Here is a 9,906-nt window from a genome sequence, read left to right as displayed (position 1 = left end):
CGAAGGACAACTAAGACGAAGGGTTAAGTGAGGTTTTGCTCAAAAGTTAAATCAGTTTCATATCCTCTGGACCTAATATGCTAATTTGTATCTTAACATCTATGCTAATTCTGTTCACCAGACAAAATGGCCTTCTCTCTTTTCCATGACCTTTAACATTTTATCCACTCTTCATGAACAGATTCAAATTCCATTTTATCAGTGGAAGCTTTCTCACTAATTCTTGGCCATACTGACCTTTCACTATCCTGCCATGCTATAGTGCTTACTTTATCTGTCATACATTTTGGCTTATAACTAAAGATGATCTTGAACTATTGTCTCTGCTTTTCATCTGTGTGGACTAATTCTCCTATGAGATTCTGAGCCCTTTGAGACTATTTGAAATTCACAGCATAAGCCTTTGAGAGAGAAACTGTGTCTTGTCAAGAAGTATATACTGAGTGTATTAGTCAGGGTTCAACCAGAGAAGCAGAACCAGTAGGAAATATATTTATTACATGGAACTGGCTAGTACAATTGTGGGAACTACCTAAGAAAGTCTAAAGTCCATAGACAGCCAGGAAGTAAAGATGACAAACAGGCTGGAACCACACAGGCATGGGCTGAAGCTTCCTGTTCTCAGGTGGTGGTTGGAAAAGAAGACAGAGGGGCAAAGGAAAGCAATTACAGATCCAGGAGCTATATGGATTCTTGACCTTAGGAAAAGCCTAAACCCTCTTTTAAAAGCTTTTCAGGTGGCTGGTGCGGCAGAGCTCAGCGCCCGAGGTTTTGGCATGAACAGGATTCGGATTCATGTCTTGCCAACCAATCGGGGGAGGATCACCCCAGTGTCCAGATCTCGGGAGCCCCTGTCGTGTTCCTTCACTCATCGCCCATGCTCTCAACCTCGTCTCGAGGGGCAGGAGTTTTGCATTAAGCATATCCTTGAAGACAAGAATGCACCCCTCAAGAAGTGTAGTTATATATCGACGAAGAATGGAAAAAGATGTCCCAGTGCTGCCCCAAAGCCAGAGAAGAAAGATGGGGTGTCCTTCTGTGCTGAACATGCCCGTAGGAATGCCCTGGCACTTCATGCTCAAATGAAGATCAACCCAGGGCCTATGGGTGAAACTCTCTTGTGCCGGCTGAGCTCTTGTGCTAAGACAGAGCTGGGGCCTCAGACTCCAGAAAGTAGCCGCAGTGAAGCCAGCCGAATACTGGACATGCTGGTGTCTACACAGCAGAAGAAGTGGCTCTGATTATGCATGAGAAGCTAATTCGTTTGCAATCTTTGTACATTGATCAGTTTAAACGACCTCAGCATCTGCTCAAAGAGAAGCAGCGCCGGTACTCACACAATCGCAAAGTGGAAACTGAAGCTCTAGGTAGTAGTCTCCTGACTGGCCCAGAGGGACTTTTGGCCAAAGAACGAGAACACTTGAAGCGATTAAAGTGTCTCCGGCGATACCACCAGCGCTATGGAGTGGAAGCCTTACTACACAGGCAGTTGAAGGAATGCAGGATGCTGGCCACAGACGGTGCCGCCCGACAGGCCCATACTACTGGTTCCAGTCAGAGTTGCTTGGCCTTTGTGGATGATGTTCGTTGTTCCAATCAGTCTCTTCCAATGACCAGACACTGCCTTACCCATATTTGTCAGGATACAAATCAGGTTCTCTTCAAATGCTGCCAGGGATCTGAAGAGGTACCCTGCAACAAACCAGTTCCTGTAAGCCTCTCTGAGGATCCCTGCTGCCCACTGCATTTCCAGTTGCTTCCTCAGATGTATAAGCGGGAGCAGGTACTGTCTGTGCCAGATGATCTGGAAGCCGGCCCCATGGATCTGTACTTGAGTGCTGCTGAGCTTCAGCCTACTGAGAGTTTACCTCTGGAGTTCAGTGACGACTTGGATGTTGTGGGTGACGGTATGCAGTGCCCTCCTTCACCCTTGCTTTTTGATCCTTCATTAACCCTTGAAGATCATTCAATCAAAGAAATTGCTGAAGGCCCTGTGGATATCTTGGGCCAGATCCAGATGGCTGGGGATGGGTGCAGATCCCAGGGATCTCAAAATTCTGAGAAAGCCTCTGCACCATTGCCTCAAAGTGGATTGGCTACTGCAAATGGGAAGCCAGAACCCCCTTCTTGTCAGTTGATAGTGTGTTTTGGAGACCATCTGACTTTGGTGGATTTAAATTTCTCATTCTTCAAACAAGTGTTTCTCTGATCATCTCTCACTAAACAGAGGCAACCCAGATTGCCTTGTTTTTCTTCTGGATTGAGTGCTGTAGTTAAACATACAACCAAATTTTGAGAGAATGGACCAATTAGTTTTCAAAAGTCGTGGGATTCTTCCCACTCTGAGCAAGAAAGAAAGAGTGGTAATTCTTGTCAAAGCTTCTGGGATTGAGTATTTGGGACTATGCCTAAGGGGAAAGAGACATCTTTGTAATGGGATTTCCTAAGTCATGGATAGGAATCCACATAGGTGGCCAGGTGGGAGCTGTCTCTGAGTAGTGCCCTTGAGATATTTATTGATGGCCCTAATGTCTGGTTATCGAAAGCGCTACATTTTAGCCTGCCTTCACCTTCATTTAATTGGGTAGTCTGAGCCCCTTTTCCCAGAAAACTCTGACTTTTATCCTCTGAGAAAATAGCCCACAGGACTGGGCCCTTCTTAATTACCTATCTTGCTTCTAACCTGTGTAAATTTCTGTGGTGGCTGTCTTATGTAAGATATAGTAAAAATTTATTGTATATAGTTTCTATTAAATATTGAAGGAAATGTTATGAAAATGTAAAAAAAAAAAAAAAAAAAAAGCTTTTCAAACAATACAGTCAGACCCACCCAGATGACCCTCTTTTTTTGTTAACTTAAAGTCAACTAATTAGGAACTTTAATCACATCTGTGAAATGCCTTCACAGCAGCACTGAGATTAGTATTTTAAAGACTGGGAGGAGTTATGTGTATGCTACAAAATGACCACTGCCTCTTTTTTCTCATGAGAAAATATCCCTTGTAATCTGCCCTAACCAGACACATATAAAACAGAGAACTCTGGGAACTCTAGTTCAGCCTAGTCAAGTTGACACATTAAAGGCTATCACACTGAGTATGTGGTATGTAGGAGACAGAGAACACACTGAGTATGTGGTGTGCTGGCCTTTAAGAAGAAATAAAGCTCTACACAAATAAAATCTCCCCAGATGTCTAGCTCTATGCTGGATATATAACAGGTCCACAACAAATACTTGAAGAAATAATTGGCGGCCTTAGCTAATTTCTACCCAATTTGATTATGATTGATTTCAGCACTAAACAAGTTTGATGAGTACATTGTTTTGTCTTCCTAAAATGATCTAATAGGAAGAAATAGTTGAGTTAATGGCACTGTTGTGTTTTTTGTCTCATTTATTTCTGTTAAGAAATACACGCTGAATGGCTATTTCTGAAAACAGCACAAAAATTATCTTATTATGTTTCATAGAGCATTTATTCAGCAGACTATTTGAAATTCACAGCATAAGCTATCAATCAGAATTATAAAAATAATTGAAGAAATAGTGATAATCTATCCCTTAAGATCAATAGTACCATTCATTCATTCATTCACTCATTCATTCAAGAAATATTTTTTTTTCATTCTTTCTTTTTGTTTTTGGATGATTTCTTTTTTTTATTTCAAAATATTAAGGGGGTACAAGTGTTTTTGTTCCATGGATGAAATGAATTATGCTGACATAAGGGCTTATAGTAATGCTAAATAATTCCTATTTGGTTTGGTTTTTTTTTTTTGTGGTTTTTTTTTTGTTTGTTTGTTTGTTTTTCAGCTCATTATGGGGGTACAAAAGATCAGGCTATATACATCATTCAAGAAATATTAATCAGCTGCCTTCTGTGTGCTATCAATGTTCCATGTGCTGGAGATATAGTTGAGGAAAAAAAAAGTTTCTGTACACATAGAACATGTATTATGTGGGAGGCAACAGAAAATAAAAAATTCAACAACTTAATATACAAAATATCAGTTTTTTGGGCCAGATTCAATAACTTAGAACCTGAAATTTACACAATTTTTCATGGTGTTGATTAAAAGAAAAATAAAACCCATAAAATCAATGAATACTAACAAATCAGTTAAATACATGCATTAATACTTATTTAGAATGGGAAGATAAATTAAAAATTTACAAAGCTGATATTATGGTTGATTTTATGTGTCAACTTGACTGGGCTCAGAGATGCCGAGAGAGCAGGTAAAACATTATTTTGGGGTGAGTCTATGAAAGAGATTAGCATTTGAATAGGTAGACTCAGCCAAGATCAGTCCTCACCAATGTGGGCAGGCATCATCCAATCCATGGAGGCCTTAGATAGAAGAAAAAGGTAGAGGAAGGGAGAATTAACTCTCTCTTCCTGGACTGGGGCATCCATCTTTTCTTGTGTTCGGACATCAGAATTCCAGATTCTCAGGCCTTCGGACTATAGGACTTAACACAAGTGGTCCCTCAGTTTCTCAGACTTTTGACTTTGGACTGAGAGTTCTACCATCAGCTTCCCAAGTTCTCAGTCTTTCAAGTCAAACTGAATTATACCAACAGCTTTCCTGGTTCTACAGTTTCCAGATGACAAATCATGGGACTTTTCAGCCTCCATAAGCTCATAAGCCAATTCTCATAATAAATCTCCTTTTATGTATCTGTGCATATCCTTTTGGTCCTGCTTCTCTGGAGAACCATGACCTACCTATACAGCTGACAAATATAAAAAAATCACAAAATTTATGGAAATGCCATAATCTTTTAATTAATTATAACTACCTGGCATATTCTAAATAGTAATTTTTTGCTATTTTGTGGCAGCATACTCTGATGACTACGAAAATTATTTTATAATATTTTATAATATTTTCTATATAGAAAAAAGTGCTAATTCAGGTTTTTCTCTTGCATGGTTGATCAAAATTTGTTTTTATCATTATTATTATTTTTAGTAGTAGTAATTTAGAAATATTTTTCTTTCAATTTCACAACTCAGTATTAGCATGTAAATTTTTGTAATACATTTTAAGTTTTTGTGCTAAAACACGGGGAATATTTTATATCCTATGTTATATTATTCTCATCAAAAAAATTTTTTTTCATTAGGTATTATGTGTTGTTTTATCAAATATATTCCTGATGGGACAGCATTTTGGTTTTGATTAGGCATCAATGAGAACCAATGATAATTTTTCACATCTTGTGGGAAAAAAATATTTTTCCATAGATTAGCTTCTGACACTTTATAATTTAAACCTGGCTTTTTCCCCACTCTCTTCATAATTCCTATGCCAGGAACTGTGAACACGTTCAAATTGTGCTAAGACTTCTGGCCCTGCACCTACATCCCACAAATGTCAAATATATCCCCAGCTCAACTCCACTTTATTTAGACCTCAACAATGCCTATTGCCATTCCAATACCACCTGGCAAAAAGGGAACTATGATCCATGATTATGGTAAAAAAATTTTCCTTTTATAATTTTTATAAAAATATTTATGACTAAACAAGAGGCCCAGAATAATGAAGGCCAAGATTAGTGGGGCAGGTTAGCAGGAAATTTACTATGTTATCTAAAATTTTTGTTGATTTATGCTGTAATATCCCCCATTTCTTTCCTGATTACTGCGCATCTCATTGATCTTCATCTGCAATAGAACTGCTTATGGGATATCATCAAATCCTATTCTGCCATAGACTTCTTACATGGTGGGATATAACTGGGTCAAGTCAGTCTCAAATCCAGGACCTTCACCTCATTAATACCTTTGAGTAGGGGAATATGTTTGAAATATTAAGTCATGTTTGAAACACTGTTATGTATTCCTTCATGTTTTGCTTCCTTATGGCACCCCAGCCCTGCTCCCCTGACTTCCTCCATAATCACTGAGTAGAACTGCTATATGGTGTGAGGGATATGGCCGAGTTAAGTGAAAAAAAAAAGTCTCTTCTTAGCTTTATTTTCCAAAAGCCTAAGGTCTTAAGGTGGCCTTTGAACTGAGAGGATGACTCCTAACCTCAAAAATAAGAGAAACAACAATAGAGAATGCTGCTTCTTGTCCCTAGACAGAAAAGACTGCCCCCCTAGTGAAGGGAGAGAGAGAGATGAACGGGACTTGGTGAGAGTGTGGGTGTCAGGGAGGACGGCTGTTGGGGTGTGCAAGGGTGACATGGGGCTCCCATTCATGGGCCCTGTGTCCTGTGTTCTGAAGTGTCACCAAGCTCCCAGATAGAAAGAGATGCATAGAGAACATAGGCAGTTGGGTTTCAGCACCACGGCAACTTCAGCACTTCAACTCAGCATGAGATCCCATAACCATACAGAGTACTCGAGGTGCCACCCAGACAGGAATGACAGATGTGTCAGGGTGACCTGTGTGGACTGAGGACTAGAGAAGAAGTTGGACACCAAAACAGATATTTGTGAGGATAAATGACATGAAGACTCCATCCAGCTAAGAAGGAAGAGAAGGGATTCTTTAATGACCAGGATTAAGTGTCTTCCACCCTGTCAAAATGGAAGACTAAAAATAGACATCAAATCAAGGTATAAAATAAGTAATAACTATTATATAAATAGAATTATAAAAATTATAAATAGAATTAAAAATTAAAATAAGAAAAAGTAAAATGAATTATATATGTGTGTGTGATATATATGACAAACACAAGCACACACATATGTATATCTCACATACCTGAATTGTGCCTTGAAGAACATATCTTGTACACATAGTTATCAGATACCAAGCCATTCTATTTCAGGCATTCAAAAAATGGCTTTCTTTAAGAAAAAAATTCAAAGAATTTATTAATGAAAAAATGTCTCAAAATCCTCAAGACAATTCTATGTAACTTTCACTAACTCAGATAAGTTTTCTTTCATGGATAAATATTAGCATTACTATGTTCTGGGTCTATTTCTAATGTTATTTATATTTCACACACTGAAATAGGTGAATTTAAGTATTAATCTATTAATCTACCCACACTATAAAAGCTGTACCTTTAAGGATGCAAACATCTAACTTAAAAATTGTCATTAACAAACTATTTAGGGTTTTAAAATTACAAACACAATAAGAATCTTTATGTTAATTCTAAATATATAAGCTATATTCCATATTAAATATGGCTATTTTATGAGATCTATAATATTTAGTCCTTGACCTTGAATAAATTTTATAGAATATTAGAACATCAACTTCAAATTGGCAAATATGCTAGGTCACTAACCAAGTGTGTTTAATTTCATTGATAAAGGAAATATTATTCATTTTTTCAGAATTATATTTAGTATTTCAGGCCAATTAGATGTACTTGCTACACTCTTACTCCTATTCAGTACATGTTGCCCACAGAGCCTTATCTAGGAGAGGTATGCCGAGGGGGAAATTGCACCTAAGATTGTCAGTGTACATGCTGTACCCAACTGAAAATTGTTAAATTTGAATAATGATAATCAAGAATACAGTAAAGAATCTTTTGATTTCTGTCTTGATTTCTTCCTTTATAGAATAATCGTTCAGGAGAAGGTTGTTTAGCTTCCATGACTTTGAGTAGGAATGAGAGTTTCTGTTAGGGTTCATTATTACTTTTATTCCGCTATGATGTGAGAAGATGCATGGTATAATTTCTATTTTTTAAATTTTTTAAGACATGCTTTATGACCTAGGATATGGTCAATCTTAGAGAATGTCCCATGAGCTGATGAGAAGAATGTATATTCTGTGGACTTTGGGTAGAATGTCCTGTAGATGACAGTCAGGCCCATTTGTTCTGGCATTCTATTTAAGTCCATTATTTCTTTGTTTATTTTCTGTTTGGAGGATCTGTCTTGTACTGTCAGTGGAGTGTTAAAGTCTCCAGCTATTACAGTATTGTTATCTATCATTTGGTTCGGATCAAGTAGGGTTTGCTTTATGAATCTGGGTGCACCTAAGTTGGGTGCATATATATTAAGTATAGTCATGTCTTCTTGTTGAATTGTGCCTTTCACCAGTATATAGTAACCATCTTTGTCTTTTATTACTTTTGGTGGTTTAAAAACTAAGTTATTGGAAATTAAGACTGCCACACCAGCTTTCTTTTGGCTACCGTTTGCTTGAAATATCGATTTCCATCCTTTTATTTTCAGTCTAAATGCATCTTTGCAGGTTAGGTGAGTTTCCTGAAGACAAACTATACTACAAGGCTGTGGTTCTTAAAACTGCCTGGTATTGGCACAAGTGCAGGGACACAGACCAGTGGAATAGAACAGAAAATCCAAATATAAAACCACCCTTATATAGACATCTAATCTTTGACAAAGCAGACAAAAACATACTCTGGGGACAAGAATCCCTATTCAACAAATGGTGCCGGGAAAATTGGATAGCCACATGTAGAAGACTGAAACAGGACCCACAGCTTTCACCTCTCACAAAAATCAAATCATAGTGGATAAGAGACTTAAACCTTAGGTGTGAAACGATTAGAATTCTAGGAGAAAATGTAGGAAAGACTCTTACAGACATTGGCCTAGGCAAAGAATTTATGAAGAAGACCCCTAAGGCAATCACAGCAACAACAAAAATAAATGAATGGGACATGATTAAATTAAAAGGCTTCTGCACAGCCAAATAAACAGTCACGAGAATAAACAGACCACCTACAGAATGGGAAAAAATTTTCACATACTACACATCAGATAAAGGACTGATAACAAGAATATATTTAGAACTCAGGAAAATCAGCAAGAAAAAATCAAACAACCCTATCAAAAAGTGGACAAAGGACATGAATAGAAATTTTTCAAAAGAAGATATAAGAATGGCTAACAAACATATGAAAAAATGCTCAACATCCCTAATCATCAGAGAAATGCAAATCAAAACTTAACCCCAGTGAGAATGGCCTTTATCAAAAAGTCCCAAAACAACACGTTGGCGTGGATGTGGAGAGACAGGAACACTCATACACTGCTGGTGGGACTATAAACTAGTGCAACCCCTGTGGAAAGCATTATGGAGATACCTTAAACAGATTCAAATAGACCTACTATTCGATCCAGCAATCCCATTATTGGGCATCTACCCAAAGGAACATAAGTCATTCTATGACAAAGACACCTGTACCCAAATGTTTATAGCAGCACAATTCACAATCGCAAAGATGTGGAAACAACCCAAATGCCCATCAGTTCATGATTGGATTAGTAAATTATGGTATATGTGTACCATGGAGTATTACTCAGCTATAAGAAATAACAGTGATACGACATCTCTTTGGTTCTCCTGGAGAGAGTTGGAACCCATTATATTAAGTGAAGTATCCCAAGAATGGAAAAACAAGCATCACATGTACTCAACAGAAAATTGGTTTCCCTGATCATCACCTAAATGCACATTTGGGAATGATACCAATTAGATATCAGGCTGAGGTGGGGGGTGGGAGGAGGGGATGGGTATATACCTACATGATGAGTGCAATGCACACTGTCTGGGGAATGGACACACCTGGAGCTCTGACTTGGGGGGATAGGCGGTACATGGACAACGTATGTAACCTGAACTTTTGTGCCCCCATAATAAGCTGAAATAAAAAAAAAAAAAAAAAAAGAATACAGTAAAAAGGGCCAGTTTGAAAAAGTTCCCAATTTCAATTTGTAGTCACCTAAAACCCCAAAATTATTTCAAATGCAGTTGTAAGAGCTAAGAAGGAATAAGAAAGGAAGTTTACTGAGTAAAAAATTAACAGACCCTTCTCTTCCTTATTCTGCTATACTGTCCCTTTTCAGGTGCCTCTTTGGCCACCTGGAACACTTCAGGGCTTCCTGTTTTTTGAATTATGACAGAGAATTATTCACCTCCAGCAGCAGCCCTGGAAATAGACGCACTG

General features: G+C 37.9%; 1 pseudogene; it reads left to right on the top strand.

Moving 5' to 3' along the window:
• The first annotated feature begins 776 nt into the window (after positions 1-776).
• Positions 777-2,209, top strand: LOC138385723 (KAT8 regulatory NSL complex subunit 2 pseudogene; annotated as a pseudogene).
• Positions 2,210-9,906: the final 7,697 nt, after the last annotated feature.

The sequence above is a fragment of the Eulemur rufifrons genome, chromosome 7 (assembly GCF_041146395.1).
Source record: "Eulemur rufifrons isolate Redbay chromosome 7, OSU_ERuf_1, whole genome shotgun sequence".
In the NCBI taxonomy this organism is placed as follows: domain Eukaryota; kingdom Metazoa; phylum Chordata; class Mammalia; order Primates; family Lemuridae; genus Eulemur; species Eulemur rufifrons.
This window is presented reverse-complemented; position numbering and strand designations above follow the sequence as displayed.